Raw genomic sequence first — 16,760 nt, 5'->3', positions numbered from 1 at the left:
CTGGCGTCGGTCACGGGGCGGCGCACCTTCTGCTGCTCGTCGCCGATGTCCGCAAGGTGCCAGGCGTTCGTGCGGTGCAGGAACAAGGGGGAGGGGACGAGGAGCAAGGCGACATCGGGGCACTGTCGAGATCGACAACCATCTCTGAAGAAAACGACAGTAAGCCACTGAACTGTTCTCTGAATTAACTGAACTTGACAATGACCATGCACTGCAGGTGTTCGACAGAAAGATTTGGCTATGAGATAAATTTTTCTGGGGCTGTAACTTGGTGAGGTGACCACTCGATGTACCCAGAGGCTGCCTGATTTTACTTGGAATTTTTGGAGAGGGGTTTGAATGAATTTCACCAAATTTGACAAATCTGGTCCAAACTTGCAGCAAGTGTAGTTTGAAAAATTTGAACTGAAGACCAGTGGATCTTCATGGATCTTGGTTGAGGGTTCAAAGGACTAGGGAGGAGAGTTGGTTTGGGGGCAAAAATCAAAATAGAAAGTAGAGTTCCTTTGTAAATCACCAATGGATAGAATAGAAGACAGAAATTTATTTGAATAAGGTTTGAATGAAAATAATCACATGGGGAGTTTCAACTTGCTGGATTAGATGCCAAACATGATCCAAAGGTGAGGGGAGGGTTAGGAGAGAGTATTTGCACCAAGGCCATGGCAAGAGGGAAATGTTGAAAGTGGCAAGAGATTATTCCAAAAGCCATAGTGCAAATTTCAAAGAGATTTTCAAAAGGCATTGTCCCAAGTGAAAAGTATTTTGTCTTGAGCCCAAATGAAAAACAAGAACCTTCAAGACCAAAGACAGATCTTGGGTGAATCCAAATAAAACTTTTGCCACAAAAAAAGAAATATTTGAAAGGGAGAGTTCTTTTGAGGAAAAACTTAAATCACCTCCCTCAAGTCAAATAAAATCTTTTGAAAAATCCAATTAAAAACTTGGGTGTCACACACCGCTGGCCAGGGCATCCCTCTACTCACCCACACCCCCTGTTATTCTGCGGCGACGGCAGCCTCACACCGCAGCCGAACCGGTGAACCCTCGTACTCCTCTCCGCGCGGGCTTCCACTGCCGTGTCTTCCCCGGCTCCGCGTCGTCCCCTTGCTAGGCCTCACCGTCGTCCACCGCCGTGGTGCTCTCGGCGCAGCGTGGTCAATGTGGTCAACGACCGACTTCCATCGGAAGAGTACTGTACGTGGAGAGGCTGACAGCTGGGTCCACGGCAGCCGCAAGGAAGTGCCTCCTTATTACGCAGAAAATAATTATTCCTCCACCTGACAGCAGGGACCCACCGGATGGGCCACCAGTATTTCGTGAAAAAACGTTTCCCCCTGACTGCTGGGATCCACAGGACGGGCCATCGTATTTCGCGAAAAAACGTTCCCCCCGCTGTCAGCTCGGACCCACCGGAAGTGCCTCCTTATTACGCACAAAAAATGAATACCCCCTGCTAGCTGGGACCCACCTTGGTGGGAGGCTGACTTGTGGGCCTACTAAGTTGACTGGGACGGAGGCCTTTGTCAACTTTAGTCAATATATGAATGATTCTAGCTCCAGTGGCCGTGCGATGTCCATCCAACGGCCGTAGTGCTTCTTCAACCTCTGGTCTTCTTGCTCCAGCCGCCCAAAGCAGCGCCGTTCGTGCCGCCTGCTCCTGCCGCCCGTGGCCGGCTGTGAAGTCGCGGAGCCTCACACCGCAGCCGAACAAGTGAACCCTCATACTCCTCTACGCATGGGCATCCACTGCTGCGTCTTCCCCGGCTCCGCATCGTCCCCTTCCTAGGCCTCGCCGTCGTCCACCGCCCTGGTGCTCTCGGCGCGGCATGGTCGACGTGGTCAAGGAATGGCTTCGATCGGACATGGACTGTACGTGGAGAGGCTGACAGCTGGGTCCACGGCCGCAGCAAGGAAGTGCCTCCTTATTACGCGCAAAATAATTATTCCTCCACCTGACAGCAGGGACCCACCGGACGGGCCACCGTATTTCGCGAAAAAACGTTTCCCCCTGACTGCTCGAACCCACCAGCTACATCTTCGCACGCAAGGAAGTGCGTCCGAAAAAAAACGATTCGCCCCCCTGACTGCTGGGACCCACCAGCTACATCTTCGCACGCAAGGATGTGCGTCCGGGCAAAAAAAAACAAAACGATTCCCCCCTGACTGCTGGGACCCAGCAACTACACCTTCGCACGCAAGGAAGTGCGTCCGGGCAGAAAAAAAGCGATTCGCCCCCCTGACTGCTGGGACCCACCAGCTACATCTTCGCAGGCAAGGAAGTGCCTGACAGTCGGGACCCACCTGGTCGAAGCGTATGTAGCGTTGTCATTCTAGTCGCGAACGTGTATGTACATATATACTGGTCGATGTAGAGGCGCGCACGTGTCGTAGTAGAGGCGCGTACGTGTCGTAGTAGAGGCGCGCATGTAGCATGTACACGTACGTACAGCGGCCAGGGTGCAAGAAAGAAAATACGGCCACGTACGTACATACGGGCAGGGTCTCGAACGCCTACTCACGCATATGTACGGCCAGGGCTCGTGTACATGGCTGGGTCGGAATGGAGAAACAGCGTCGTCGTCGTGTTCATGGTGAGGCAATGGAATGCGTCGTGTTCATGGGGAGGCAACGGAATGCGTCGTGTTCATCGGGAGGCAACGGAACGCGTGGGAGCCAACTGGCTGGGTCGGAACGGAATGCGTGGTCGTGTTCATCGGGAGGGCTTGGACGGAACAGGCGATGGAAACGAGGCCTGGCATACCGCAAAACGGAGGAAACGGCCTTGTGTTCGACCGGCCACGTTCGAAACGGGATCCTGTTCATCGGGAGGGGTCTGGCGTACCGCAAAACGGAGGAAACGGACCTCCTACGGTCGAAACGGGGGTCCTGTTGATCGGGAGGGGTGTGGCGTACCGCAAAACAGAGGAAACGGACTTATGTTGGAGCGCTACGGTGGAAACGGGGGTCCTATTGATCGGGAGGGGTGTGGCATACCGCAAAACGGGACTCCACAGGATACTGTTCATCTCCACCGTCGACCTCCTCTAGCCTCCACGGGCTACCGTCGACCTCCTCCAGCCTCCACAGGCTCCTGTTCATCCAGCCTCCACCGCGCGCTACTCCACCGGCTACTGTTCAACCACCCCTCCACGGGCACCCCTCCACCGTCTACTGTTCATCCAGCCCTCCACACCACGGGGTCCTGTTCAACCACCCCTCCACGGGCACCCCTCCACCTCTACTGTTCATCCAGCCCTCCACATCACGGGGTCCTGTTCAACCACCCCTCCATGGGCACCCCTCCATCGTCTACTGTTCATCCAGCCTCCACACCACGGGGTCCTGTTCATCCAGAGGCAATGCCACCGCTCACTGTTCATCCACCCCCCCCCCCCCCGCAACGCTCACTGTACATCCAATCGATCGGCTTCAGTTAGCAGCAGTAGCGAAGGAACCGCTCGATTGGGTTCAGTTAACAGCGATCGATCGATCGCTCGGGTTCAGTAACGCGTAGCCTGCAGTGCAATCGCTCGGGTTCAGTTAGAGCCCAACGCCTCGCTCGGGTTCAGTTAGAGCCAACGCCTTGCACACACGCGCGTACGTGTACGAGAGAAACGCACATCGCTCGGCCCCCGACCTCCCACCGTAACCGGGAACTCCCCGAAATTTTCCTCCCCCTCGCTTCTACCACGGTTTTTCCGTCATGGATGGCCCAAAGAATGTCATGCAGCTGCATCTCCGGCCCACCCAGGACGAAAAGCCCATTTTCTGTCATGATTTTTTGTCAAAGAAGTAGGAGCCCACCACATCTATGATGATACCGGGTTTTGTCACAATTATCGTCATAGAAGTGTCATATGTATGACAGAAAAAAATTTCGTTCGGCCCAAAATGTCACGGATGTGTCTTTTTTTGTAGTGTATGATGACGAGGCACCGGGTCGCGCGCCCTAGCTCATCCGCTCTCGATTAGCTCATGCGAGAACAAGGCACCAAGGACCATGGGAGGTGATGTGCATGGGAGCTGGCCCGCGAGCCAGAGCTCAGCGTCTTGGGTTTAGCGACGCTACAGGGACGGCCTCGAGCACAGACGCCATGCCCGCCCTTAATCATGAGGCGGTTGTGGGTGGGTTTGCAAGGGCGTACGACGTTCATGGCAATGAAGTGCCAGACAGGTAGATGATAGTCATAAAGCAACTCATGGAAGGAGGTAAGCCGACTCTAATAGATGCGGGAAACGATACATGCCACAGGACAGACCCATGCGGCTTGGGGATAATGCAGCCCGAGGGGTGCCCCCAACTGAATAAACCAAAAAATATCACCTTGCACCATTGTTGAAGAGATGTTGAAGTAGCTGAAGACGCATGCTGAAGAAGTCGCTCCTCATGAGCCACCTTGGTCCTGAACCTCAGGAGGCTCTTGAGGCCCGGCAGGCTTATGAAGAACCATCGCCATATTCGTCAGGACCGCCTGGTACCTAGCCTCCTGAGCCACCAGGACGCTCTGCATGTGGCGCTGGAATGCAACAGCCGCATTCGGCAAGCAAAAGGCATGCGAACATAGCTGTGAGGGGGACCCTCGCACCGGCCAGTGCACGATGGCCAGAAGCGCTCCTGGGATGCGGCTCTGTTGAGCCCTGGGATGTTGACGCAGGCGCATAGCTCGCTGTCCTTACCAGGACAAGGAGCCGCGCCAGCTGGTGGGCGGCGGTCGCCACGCATGCCTCTCGCCTCTTGAAGCTCCTCGGTTGCCTTGGTGATGAACTCCTGAGCACCTGGCGCCCCGCGCCAGGTGCCCTCCTGGCGGAAACACACTTTGAAGAACGCCTCCATGTGGTGCCCGAGTGCCTCCCTCGTAATGTTGCTAGGTCAGAGGCCCTCCAGAGGAGAGCCCCCGAGCCCAGCCTGAGAGGGGCGTCGGGCGCGCCTTCCTATGTGAGAGAGGGAGGCGCCCCGTCCGTGGGCGCAGGTCCTGAGGTAGTGAGGTGGTGCCGCTGGACACGTCGCTCTCCTGAGGCTCTTGGTGGAGCAGCTGCTTCTTTTTCTTGGGGACAGCCTCAGGAGGGTAGATGGCGCCTTCATCGTCCGGGTTCTCGACTGTCGCAGCCTGGTAGGCACGCTCGAGAGAGCACACTGCGTCCTTCTCCTCGCAGGCGATCGTGATGTGTCGCGGTTCCCTGGCATCTTGAGAACATTGTAACCATGACGAGTCACTACCATGAACTTGGCCAGGGCCGGATACCCTAGGATGGCATTGTACGGAAGATAGATGTGGGCGACGTTGAAGTCGATGAGCTCAGTGCAGTAGTTGTCACGCTTGCCGAAGGTGACAGGGAGGCGGATCTGCCCTATCGGGGTGGTGGAGTCATCGGTCACTCCTGAGAAAGGCTTGGTGGGCTGCAGCTGGTCATATGGCACCTGGAGTCGGTCGAATGTCTTGATGGAAACAACATTGAGGCCCGCATCGCCATCAATGAGAGTCTTGGTGACGAGGACGTTGCTGATGACAGGTGAGCAGAGCATCAGAAGGGCACCGGTAGTTGCCATGCACTTGAGCTGGTCGGACGAGCTGAAGGTGATGGTGCACTTGGACCACCTGAGCGGACGTGTGGCCTCGAGCCTGGGGAGGGCCATGTTCACCTCACGGGAAAACTACTTGAAGATGCGATGAGAGGCAGGGGCCCAAGCGCCGCCTAGGATGCAGGCGATGGCACGAGGCTCCTGGAAGCCCCTACCCCCTCATCCTGGTGGTGGTCGTCGTTCCTACTTGGTGGTGGTGGTAGTGGAGGGAGGCCAGCGTTGCCCTGAGGACGGTCCACACGAGGCTGATCCCTCCAGGGGCCCTCATGAGGCTGGCCGTGCCAGCGTTCCTCATGAGGCTGGTCGCACCACTCCTACCGGGGGCCGTGGTCGTCCCAGCGCCCTCCACTTCGGCCTCCTCCGTAGCCGTAGCCTCGATCGTTGCGCACGGGGCGACGACCGAGGCGCCCGTCGTGGATGGCCCTGAGCTGCTAACAGTCGTTGGTGTTGTGGTTGTGCACGTTGTGGAAGACGCAGACGGGCGGCTGCCCCTGGATGACTCCGGGTGATCGCAGTCGCGCTTCATCTCTGGTTCGGCCGCGAGCATGGCTGCCCCCTTACGCTTCACATCCTTGGTCTTGGTTTTCTTGTCTTCTGGATCTGCCTCCAGGAGCTCGAGGAGGGAGAGGCATACTTCCATAGCTCTCGCATACTTGGTCGCCATGTTGAACATCTCTAGGGCCGTGCACAGGTCCTCGTGTAAGGCGAGCTCCTACTTCATCTTGACATCGCGGACGCCATCAGTGAATGCCGAGATGATGGCCTCGTCCGTGACCTTGGGGATCTTGATATGAATGTTGTTGACGTGCTGCATGTACTTCTGCAGGGTCCCCCGGCTGCTTCTTGATGCGCCGTAGGTCACCCACAGCCGGCGGGCGGTCGCGAGTGCCCTCGAAGTTGGCGACAAAACGCTCGCGCATCTCGCCCCTGGAGGAGATCGATCCTACGGGGAGGTTCAGGAGCCACGAGCGTGCTCCATCCTTGAGGGCCATGGGAAACTAGTTCGCCATAACCTTCTTCTCGCCATTGGCCACCTCGATGCTCAGCTCGTAGAGCTGCAGGAACTCAGCAGGGTCAGGGGTGTCGTCATAGCGTGGAGGCAGGTCGGGCTTGAACTTCCCCGGCTAGACGATGTTGCGTAGCTCGGGAGTGAAGGCGTGGCAATCCGCTGTGGTCACGGGCGCCCGTCGTGGAGGTGGAGCTTGATCTTGGAGCTCGCGCGCCACCACCACAGGCGGTGCGCAATCTTGACGTGGCGGTGCCGGAAGCGCACGCGCCTCTCCTTGCGGCCGCTGGACCACCTGGCAACTTTCCTCTTCATGAGCCGATGCCCTACACGGCGGGTCGCGCCGCGGGGCCTCGCGCCTCGGCCCAAGGGCGACGTCTTGACGGGGAGGTGGAGGAGGTGCTCCGTGGGCTACATCACCCGCAGCAGGCGACGGGTGAGGCAGCGAGAGAGACGGTGGAGGAGAGCCCCCAGCGGCGCTGATGAGCTCGACGATGCGGTCTAGCCAATCTTCGTAGAGGTCATCGACCGGGTGGTAGCGGAGGAGCTCGCGCGCCACGAGCAGCGCAGCCTGCGCTATCGAATCGTGGGTTCCGGCAAACCCTTGAGGTTCGAACTCTGGGGTGCGCATGAAGAACTCTCTCTCCTAGCTCGCTCGCACAACGATCTCAAGGCTTAGCTCGATGAACCCAAAGAAAAAGAGGCATGTGGGTTTATACTGGTTCGGGCCACCGCTGTGGTGTAATACCCTACTCCAGTGTGGTGTGGTGGATTGCCTTGCAGGCTGAGGATGAACATGTACAAGGTATGAATAGCCTCCCGAGGAGAGGTGTTCTTGAGCTCGGTGAGCTAGTGGGATGGCCTTGGTGGAATGGTTCTGATCCAAGATCAGTTGCCTCCTATGGTGGTGGCTAGTCCTATTTATAGAGGCTCTGTTCCTCTTCCCAAATGTTAGGCGGGAAGGGATCCTACAACGGCCAATTTCGAAGGGAGACAACTAGTACATGCTATCCTGACAAAAGGTGGTCTTCGCCTGCCAAAGGCTCTGGTGGTGATGTAGCTGTGGGCTCCACGATGACCTCCGTCCTGCCGTCCTGCTGGTCTTGGTCTTGTTGCACCAATATGGAAACCTTTGCCTGACGCCTCGGGACTCCTCGCCTGCACCTGCCTCTTTAGCACCAAAGAGGAAACTGGTACACTATGCCCGCTAGCGCCCGCCTGGCCTTGGTCGTCATGGCTCACGTCACGTGAAGCTCGCGAGGTGCCCCTTGCATGGATATCTCCGCTCCATGGGAGCTAGCCTAGTGAGGCTGCCCCTGAGGAGGTCTTGGTGTTGCCCGCCTCGCGAGGGTCTTGAGTGGTTGTTGCCGAAGATGGGCCGTACCAGGCCGTTGGTGGAGCCACGCCATGGGCCGCAGGCAGTCAAGTCTGGGTACCCCCGTTCTCAGGATGCCGACAGTAGCCATCGGGCCCAAGGCACGCTCAGACTTGGCTTCGAAGCGAAGCCAAGGAGTAAGTGCGGAGCACTGCGGGCCCCAACTGCCTACGGCCTTGACTGACGCGTGGCGACAGACGGTATGTGGGCTCCTCCAATTCCCCATGCAGCCTCGACATCCCATTACTGGCAACGCGTTTCGCAGTTCTCCCATCTTCTGGAAAACAGCGGATCCTCCCCCCGGTCCAATCCGACACCAAGCCTCCCCGCCGCCATGGCGCCAAGCCGGAAGAAGAAGGGGAAGAAGAAGTCCAGTACCTCAGCCCCCGTGCTGCCAATCTTCGAGCCCGCCATCGGGCGGTCGGTGGTTCTCAACCAGGAGGCGATGGACAAGGTTCGCCCAGCGCTTGCCGCCGATTCCAATGAGTGTGGGGCGACGGTGGCTTGGCCTACTTCCCACGCCATGATTGATAGGACGGCCACCGAGATCCCCATCCATCTTCACGCCCTCTGGGCTGGCTTGATTCCCCCCTTCTCCACTTTCTTCAACGCTGTGCTTTCGCATTATCAGATCAATGCGCTGCACCTCGACCCCCAATCCATCCTCCTGCTTGCCATCTTCGCCTTCGTCTGCGAAGCCATGGTGGGCATTGCTCCTTCCGTGGCCTTACTTCGCCACTTTTTCTTGCTGCATCTGACGGACGCTCTCCAGCGCTCGGGGTGTGTATCCCTTCACGCCATTGCAGCGACGGCCGGCTCAGGGATTGACTTCGAGCTCTTGCCGGTCGTCGAAGGTTTTCGGAAGCGGTGGGTGTTTGTGGATCATGGCGTGCTTAGCCCCCTGCTGCTGCTCCCGCGGATTCCGGCCGCCCCAAGATCCGGCTGGGGGCACGCGAAGCATGCCGATCGGCGGCTCGCCCATGTCTGGCATCGACTAGCCAAGCTGAAGGACCTTGGGGTGACGGCGCCTATGGTGGTGAAGGAGTTCACCCGGTGTCGTATTGCTCCACTTCAGCACCACTCCCGGCCGATGTGGGCCTTCTCTGGCTACGAGGACCCATGAGGCTCCATGCGCCTGCTTTTCCTCCCGAGGCACGGCGCACAGTGCTCGAGATCCTGACGGGCGACCCAGCACCAACTAATCTGCCGGAGGAGGGCTGCCTTCTGTACTGCTGCTCGAACAAGGTGGAGTTCATGAAGCACATGCCTCCCTTCGACGAATGGGGGCTGCGCCCAGTCGGTCTTGAGGGGCCGCATGAAAGCCCCGTCTTCGTGTCCCCCTGCCTGTCATCGCCTTAGCACTCGCCCCAGAAGCTGTTGCAGTGGGGCGAGCCTCGTCGAGCGCCGGCGAAGTGGCCGCCGAGCAAGCGACGCCAGTCGAGGTCCCTGAGGCTGCGGCTCCTGAGGCTTGGCCGAGCCTTCCCGAAGCGGCAGCATGAGGGTCGATGTGGTCAGAAGCACCTGGGGTGAAGGCTCCCGAGGCTCAAGCAGGTTGTCCTGAGGTGGCGGTCGTGGGGCCGACGCTGGCGGGTGCTCCCGAGGCCGCCCCCTCAGGAACCCCGCCACATGCCCAGGGCGGCGGTGGCAGCGCCCAGGGCTTTGGGCAACTCCGCCTGAATTTTGGGGCACTCCGCAAGGGGAAGGTGTCTCCAAGCTGCAATGGAGGCGCGTACCGGCCGCTGAAGCAAAGGAAATACATTGCCAAAGACGAGTAAGTACCTCATATGCGCGATTTCTTGAGCGCTGCATCCTTTTCTTACCAACGATCTTCAGGTTTCCCTCAGCTGGAACGGCGAAATCTCTTGAGGTGCGGCCCTCACCAACCACCGGCTTGTCATTGACCTTGAGCTCTGCTTGCCGGACCGCCGTGCGGGGCCCGGGGCCCGCCTCGGAGGCGGACGTGTGAACCTGGGGCCTTGACCATCCTTCTTGGCGTCACTTCTTCGCTGTCTGGCCTGGGGCGCAGCCGGCGTGCCAAGGAATCCTCCGTTGGTCATTGCTGGCAGCTGGGCATCCCCAGCACCGGCCCCGTTGAGGGAGTCCTGGATTAAGAGGTCCTCAGGTGTCCGGCCTGTTGGACATGGGCCGGACTGATGGGCTGGGAAGATACAAGACCGAAGACTCTCACCCGTGTCCGGATGGGACTCTCCTTGGCGTGGAAGGCAAGCTTGGCGCCCGGATATGAAGTTTCCTTTCTCTATAAGCAACTTTGTGTAACCCTAGTCCCCTCCGGTATCTATATAAACCGGAGGGCTAAGTCCGTAGAGGCAAGAATAATCATAGTCATACAGGCTAGACTTTTAGGGTTTTAGCCATTACGATCTCATGGTAGATCTACTCTTGTAATACTCATATTCATCAAGATCAATCAAGAAGGAAGTAGGGTATTACCTCCATAGAGAGGGCCCGAACCTGGGTAAACATCGTGTCCCGCGTCTCCTGTTACCATTGACCTTAGACGCACAGTTCGGGACCCCCTACCCGAGATCCGCCGGTTTTGACACCGACATTGGTGCTTTCATTGAGAGTTCCGCTGTGGCGTGGAAGACAGGGTTGATGGCTCGCCTTGTTATCAATGATAGTATCACCTCTGAAGGTGCCCTGACCTCAGGCCAAACCCTCCGGCTGGGCGGCTTTACCATGACCGCCCCTACGGCCGTTAAGCCAACGATGACTTCTCGGGTCATCGAAAACCACCTCCGTGTTAGCTCCGAATACTCTAAGCAGATGGATCCGGCTGAGTTATCGTCCTTAAACGAGCTCCTAGATCGCATCGCCTCCCTGGGGGTCGCTACAGACTACGATCGGATTGGGCTTAAACCCGACCAGAGAGAAATTAAATCTCCGCCGATCACCCACCAGATAGCGGTAGTTGAGGAGCAAGATGACAAATCTTCCTCTATACTGAGGATGAACTATGTTCGGATTTCCGAGCTCGAAGAGCCGGACACCTGCCTTCGAAAAGACATAGCCCGCCCTTCGAACCTAGAATTGGATGACGGGCCTGAAAAATCAGTTAATACCCTGGAGCCCGAGCTATTAAGTTCGGAAGTTCTTCAAACTCCGGATTCCAAATTGGGTTAGGGTTCGGATTTAAAGCCACCCACCCACCTAGACAGACGCGATCTCACATACATACGGCAGCAGTCTCAGGAAACAGTCCATCACTTTTGGGCCAGATTCCTCCTTGGTAAAGACAAGATTAAAGATTGCCGCGACAAAGACGCGATCTCAGCAGTATGCAATAATTGCACGGACGTAGAAATCCTCCACGCCATCAATCGCCGTCGCGTACTATACTTTGCTGACTTGGCAACCATCATACAGAAGTACTGCGCAATGGAAAGCGCCTGGAAAACTCAGGCAACTCTCTGGGAAACACCGGTTTCCACTCAACCCTTCGTCCCAGGCAAAAAGGGTGCACCTCGCGGAGCACCAGATCCAATAGTAAAGAAATCTAAGCACATCATGGGGCGCGGAACCGTTTTGGAGTGATGGCTCGATAGGCCATGCAAAATACATACAACGCCGGACACCATACCAACCCATAGCCTTAGAGCATGTTGGATACTTCGGCAAGTGGCCAAGAGCGGCGAGGATATCCTCACCAAAAATACACCAGTGCAACACCCCCCAGAAGATGACGACCCCAGCGTATTGACAGTCTTCGAGACTTCACTTCAAACAAACGGCGTAAAAGGGCTTTCCGCGACCTCGCCGAAGTCTGCCAAGTTGCAGCAATAAATTCTTGGAATGACACGGCCATAACTTTCAATGCCAGTGACGAACCAAAATTCCGGACAATCCGGGCACCAGCCGCCTTGGTCCTTAATCCAATTGTGGACGGGTTTCGGCTCACCAAAGTGCTCATGGACGGCGACAGGGGATTAAACCTCATCTACGAGGATACGCTCAATAAAATTGAAATCGACAGGAGCCGCATCGAGCAAAGTAGCACGACCTTCCGGGGAATCATTCCCAGTCGGGAGGCGTGATGCGTGGGAAAAATCACGCTCGACGTGGTATTCGGCACACCGGAGAATTATCAGTCCGAAGAGATAACCTTCCAAGTGGCTCCTTTCAACAGCGGATATCACGCCCTATTGGGGCGAGATGCATTTGCACGCTTCCAAGCTATACCTCATTACGGGTACATGAAACTCAAGATGCCCGGGCCCAACAGTATCATCAGTCTTGCCAGTGATCCGGACATAGCACTCCGCGCCGAAAATAAAACCGCATCCCTGGCCCTCGAAGCATTGTCTGAAATACTCGTGGCCGAAGAGCTAACCATGATGCGATCTACTGTGGATAGGGATGGCGTAATCCTGGACAAACGACCCAAATCCACCTCCTTTAAACTAGCAGATGAAATAGTCAAATTTCAAGTCCACCCGACGGACCCCAAAAAGACAGCATCTATCGGGGCACAACTCGACCCAACGGTCGATGCCGCGCTACGAGAGATCCTGCGTGAGAACTGGGACATATTCGCCTGGCACCCTTCTGATATGCCAGGAATCCCACGCAGGTTGGCCGAACACAACCTCAATATATTAAAGGGATATAAACCGATCAAGCAAACACTGCGGCGTTTTTTTCCAAACCCAAACAACAAGCCATGGGAGAGGAGCTAGCCAAGTTACTCGAGGTCGGATTCATCAGAGAAATAAAACACACGGACTGGCTAGCAAACCTGGTGATGGTACCAAAGAAGGATAAATCCTCATGCCTATGCGTCGATTTCAAAGACCTCAACAAGGCCTGCCCTAAGGATCCCTTCCCCCTCCCTCGCATCGATCAGATTATTGATGCAACCGCAGGACACGACTCATTGTGTTTCCTCGACGCATACTTCGGATACCATCAAATCAAGATGAAGGAGTCCAATCAAGCCGCAACGGCATTCATTACCCCATATGGGCCTTTCTGCTTCAACACTAAGCCGTTCGGGCTCAAAAACGTTGGCGCCACCTACCAATGCATGATTCAAACATGCCTGGAGAAACAGATCGGCAAGACAGTTGAAGCATATGTGGATGACGCCGTCATCAAAACCAGGCATGTAGAGTCATTGATAGACGATTTACGTCTCACATTCGACAACCTCCGCACATATAACGTCAAGCTCAATCCGGAAAAGTGTGTTTTCGGTGTCCCCGCTGGAAAACTGCTGGGATTCATCGTTTCCAATAGAGGAATTGAGGCAAATCCTAACAAAATCCGAGCTTTGTCACAATTGGCTACGACAACAGACCTGAAACAGGTCCAAAACCTTGCAGGATGCGTGGCAGCAATAAGCCGCTTTATCTCCAGATTAGGAGAAAAAGCATTGCCACTTTATCGCCTTCTCCGACGCACCGACCACTTCGAGTGGACGGACGCGGCAATAGCCGGACTGGAAGAAATAAAGGCCCCTTTAGGAAGCAACCCAATCCTGGCCACGCCGAACATCGGTGAACCCATGTTATTATACATATTGGCAACACACCAGGTGGTGAGCGCCGTGCTCGTCGTTGAGCGAGAGCAGGACGGACACAAGTTCCCGCTCCAGAAACCAGTATACTACGTATCCACTGTCCTCACACCATGCAAATCCCGATACCCTCATTACCAAAAGATAGCATATGCGGTCTTCATGGCATCACGGAAGCTGCGACACTACTTTCAAGAGCGTTCGATTACGGTGGCTTCCGAGGTACCGCTCAACGACATAATAAACAACCGGGATGCCACGGGCCGGATTGCCAAGTGGGCCATTGAGCTCCTTCCATTCGACATAACATACAAACCGCGCCGAGCCATTAAATCCCAAGTACTGGCTGACTTCATCGCTGAATGGACAGAGGCCGAACTCCCTAAAGAGTACGGCACATATTCCAACTGGGTTATGTACTTCGATGGTTCCAAAATGTTGGTGGGGTTAGGGGCGGGCGTGGTCTTAATGTCCCCCACAGGAGACGTAGTTCAGTACATACTCCAAATATTATACACAGACTCCAACAATGCAGCCGAATATGAGGCCTTATTGCACGGCCTTCGGATGGCTGCCTCCATGGGCATACAACGCCTGGAGGTGCGCAGGGACTCAAACCTCGCAATATCCCAAATAAATGGAGATTTCGATGCCAAAGACCCGAAAATGGCGGCTTACCATAACGCCGTTCTCAAAATGTCGGCCCGGTTCGAGGGGCTCGAGTTTCATCATGTAGCTCGAGAAAGTAATCAAGCGGCGGACATCCTTGCTCGCATCGGCGCCAAGCGTGACCCCGTCCCACCTAACATATTTCTGGAAAGGCTTTTTAAGCCGTCTGTAGTGTGGCAAGGGGAGAGCGGCAACACCAGTCCGGACCCGACTATAACCCCAGATTCCGAACACACCGATATCATCGGGGGCTCAGCCACCGAAATAACACTGTCGGCCCATCTCATCATGGCAGTCATTGCCCAATGGACCGAACCCTTCTTGGCCTACCTTAATAGGCGAGAAATCCGCGAGGATCGGAATGAGGCTCACCGCATTGTCCGACGCTCGAAAGCCTACAAGGTTCATGACGGAGAACTCTACAAGAAAAGCGCTACCGGAGTACTTCAAAGATGTATCTCCGAGGAAGAGGGGCGGTAGCTCTTGGCTGAAATTCATGCCGGTCTTGGTGGTCACCACGCCGCGGCTCAGGCCCTATTAAGCAACGCCTTTCGTACAGGTTTCTATGGGCCGACGGCCCGAGCAGATGCACAGGACCTTGTCCAACGTTGCGTTGGATGCCAGCTTTTCGCCAACCAAAGCCATATGCCACCCACTGTTCTACAAACAATCCCATTACTTGGCCTTTCGCGGTCTGGGGGCTCGATATGGTCGGACCCCTTAAAGGAGGAAGCCATAAGAAAAACTATCTGCTGGTCATGGTGGATAAATTCACCAAGTGGATAGAGGCCAAACCAGTTAAAACGGCCGAAGCCGGGCCAGTGATAGAATTCATATCCGGTGTTGTGCACTGTTATGGTGTTCCACACAGCATCATCACCGATAACGACTCCAATTTTCACAGCCGATGAGGTGAAAACCTGGTGTGCCAATCTGGGCATTAAGCTCGATTACGCCTCTGTCTATCACCCGCAAACAAATGGTCAAGTCAAACGGGCTAAGGGTCTTATTATGAGCGGCATCAAACCCAAACTAGTGCGGTCATTGAAAGAATCAGACAGGCACTGGGTTGAGGAGCTCGACTCCGTACTCTGGGGGCTGCGGACCACACCCAACCACACTACTGGATATACACCTTTCTTCATGTTGTACGGCGCGGAGGCTGTGTTACTGTGTGACATTATTCATGACTCACCTCGAGTGCGCATGTACGAAGAGAGAGAGGCCGAGCTTGACCGGTAGGACAGCCTAGAGGCCCTGGAGGAGGAACGCGATGTCGCAAAAGCCCTGTAACGCCCACAATGCGGCTATATCTCCCATGTGTCGAGGCACGACTTAGAGGCATAACCGCATTGTGGTTTAGTCGCAAGAAGGGTCATCTTCACACAATCCCAGGTAATGAACAAGAATGGGATAAAGAGTTGGCTTACAATCGCCACTTCACACAATACATAAATAAAATCATACATCATTCAGAGTACAATCAAGGTCCGAGTACGGAACCGAAAGAAAAGAAGACAACCCCAAATGCTAGATCCCCGATCGTCCCAACTGGGCTCCACTACTGATCATCCGGAAAAGAAACATAGTAACAACCACGTTCCTCGTCGAACTCCCACTTGAGCTCGGTTGCGTCATCTGCACTGGTATCATCGTCACCTGCAACTGTTTTGGTAGAATCTGTGAGTCACGAGGACTCAGCAATCTCACACCCGCGAGATCAAGACTATTTAAGCTTATAGTAAAGGATGGTGTAATGAGGTGGAGCTGCAGCAAGCACTAAGCATATATGGTGGCTAACATACGCAAAGAGAGCGAGAAGAGAAAGCAACGCAACGGTCGCGAAGCTAGAAATGATCAAGAAGTGATCCTGAAACTACTTACGCACAACCATAACCCAAAAGCCATGTTCTCTTCCCAGACTCCGCCGAAAAGAAACCATCACGGCTACACACGCGGTTGATGTATTTTAATTAAGTCAAGTGTCAAGTTCTCTACAACCGGACATTAACAAATTCCCATCTTCCACATAACCGCGGGCACGGCTTTCGAAAGATAATACCCTGCAGGGGTGTCCCAACATAGCCCATTATAAGCTCTCACGGTCAGAGAAGGATATTCCTTCTTCCGGGAAGACCCGATCAGTCTCGGAATCCCGGTTTACAAGACATCTCGACAATGGTAAAACAAGACCAGCAAGACCACCCATTGTGCCGACAAATCCCGATAGGAGCTGCACATATCTCGTTCTCAGGGCACACCAGATAAGCGAAGCGTACAGGTACCAACGTAACCCAAGTTGCCAAGGGACGGTCCCGCACGGTGCTCTAGCTTGGACCAGCACTCAGAGGAACACTGGCCTGGGGGTTTAAATAGAGATGACCCTTGAGTCTGCAGAACCCAAGGGAAAAAGGCTTAGTGACAAATGTTAAAACCAAGGTTGGGCCTTGCTGGAGGAGTTTTATTCAAAGCGAACTGTCAAGGGGGTCCCATAAATCACCCAATCGCGTAAGGAACACAAAATCAAGGAACATAACACCGGTATGACGGAAACTAGGGCGGCAAGAGTGGAACAAAACACCAGGCATAA

This window comes from Aegilops tauschii, chromosome 4 (assembly GCF_002575655.3).
Source record: "Aegilops tauschii subsp. strangulata cultivar AL8/78 chromosome 4, Aet v6.0, whole genome shotgun sequence".
NCBI classification, from domain to species: Eukaryota; Viridiplantae; Streptophyta; class Magnoliopsida; order Poales; family Poaceae; genus Aegilops; species Aegilops tauschii.
Note: the sequence above shows the minus strand (reverse complement) of the source record.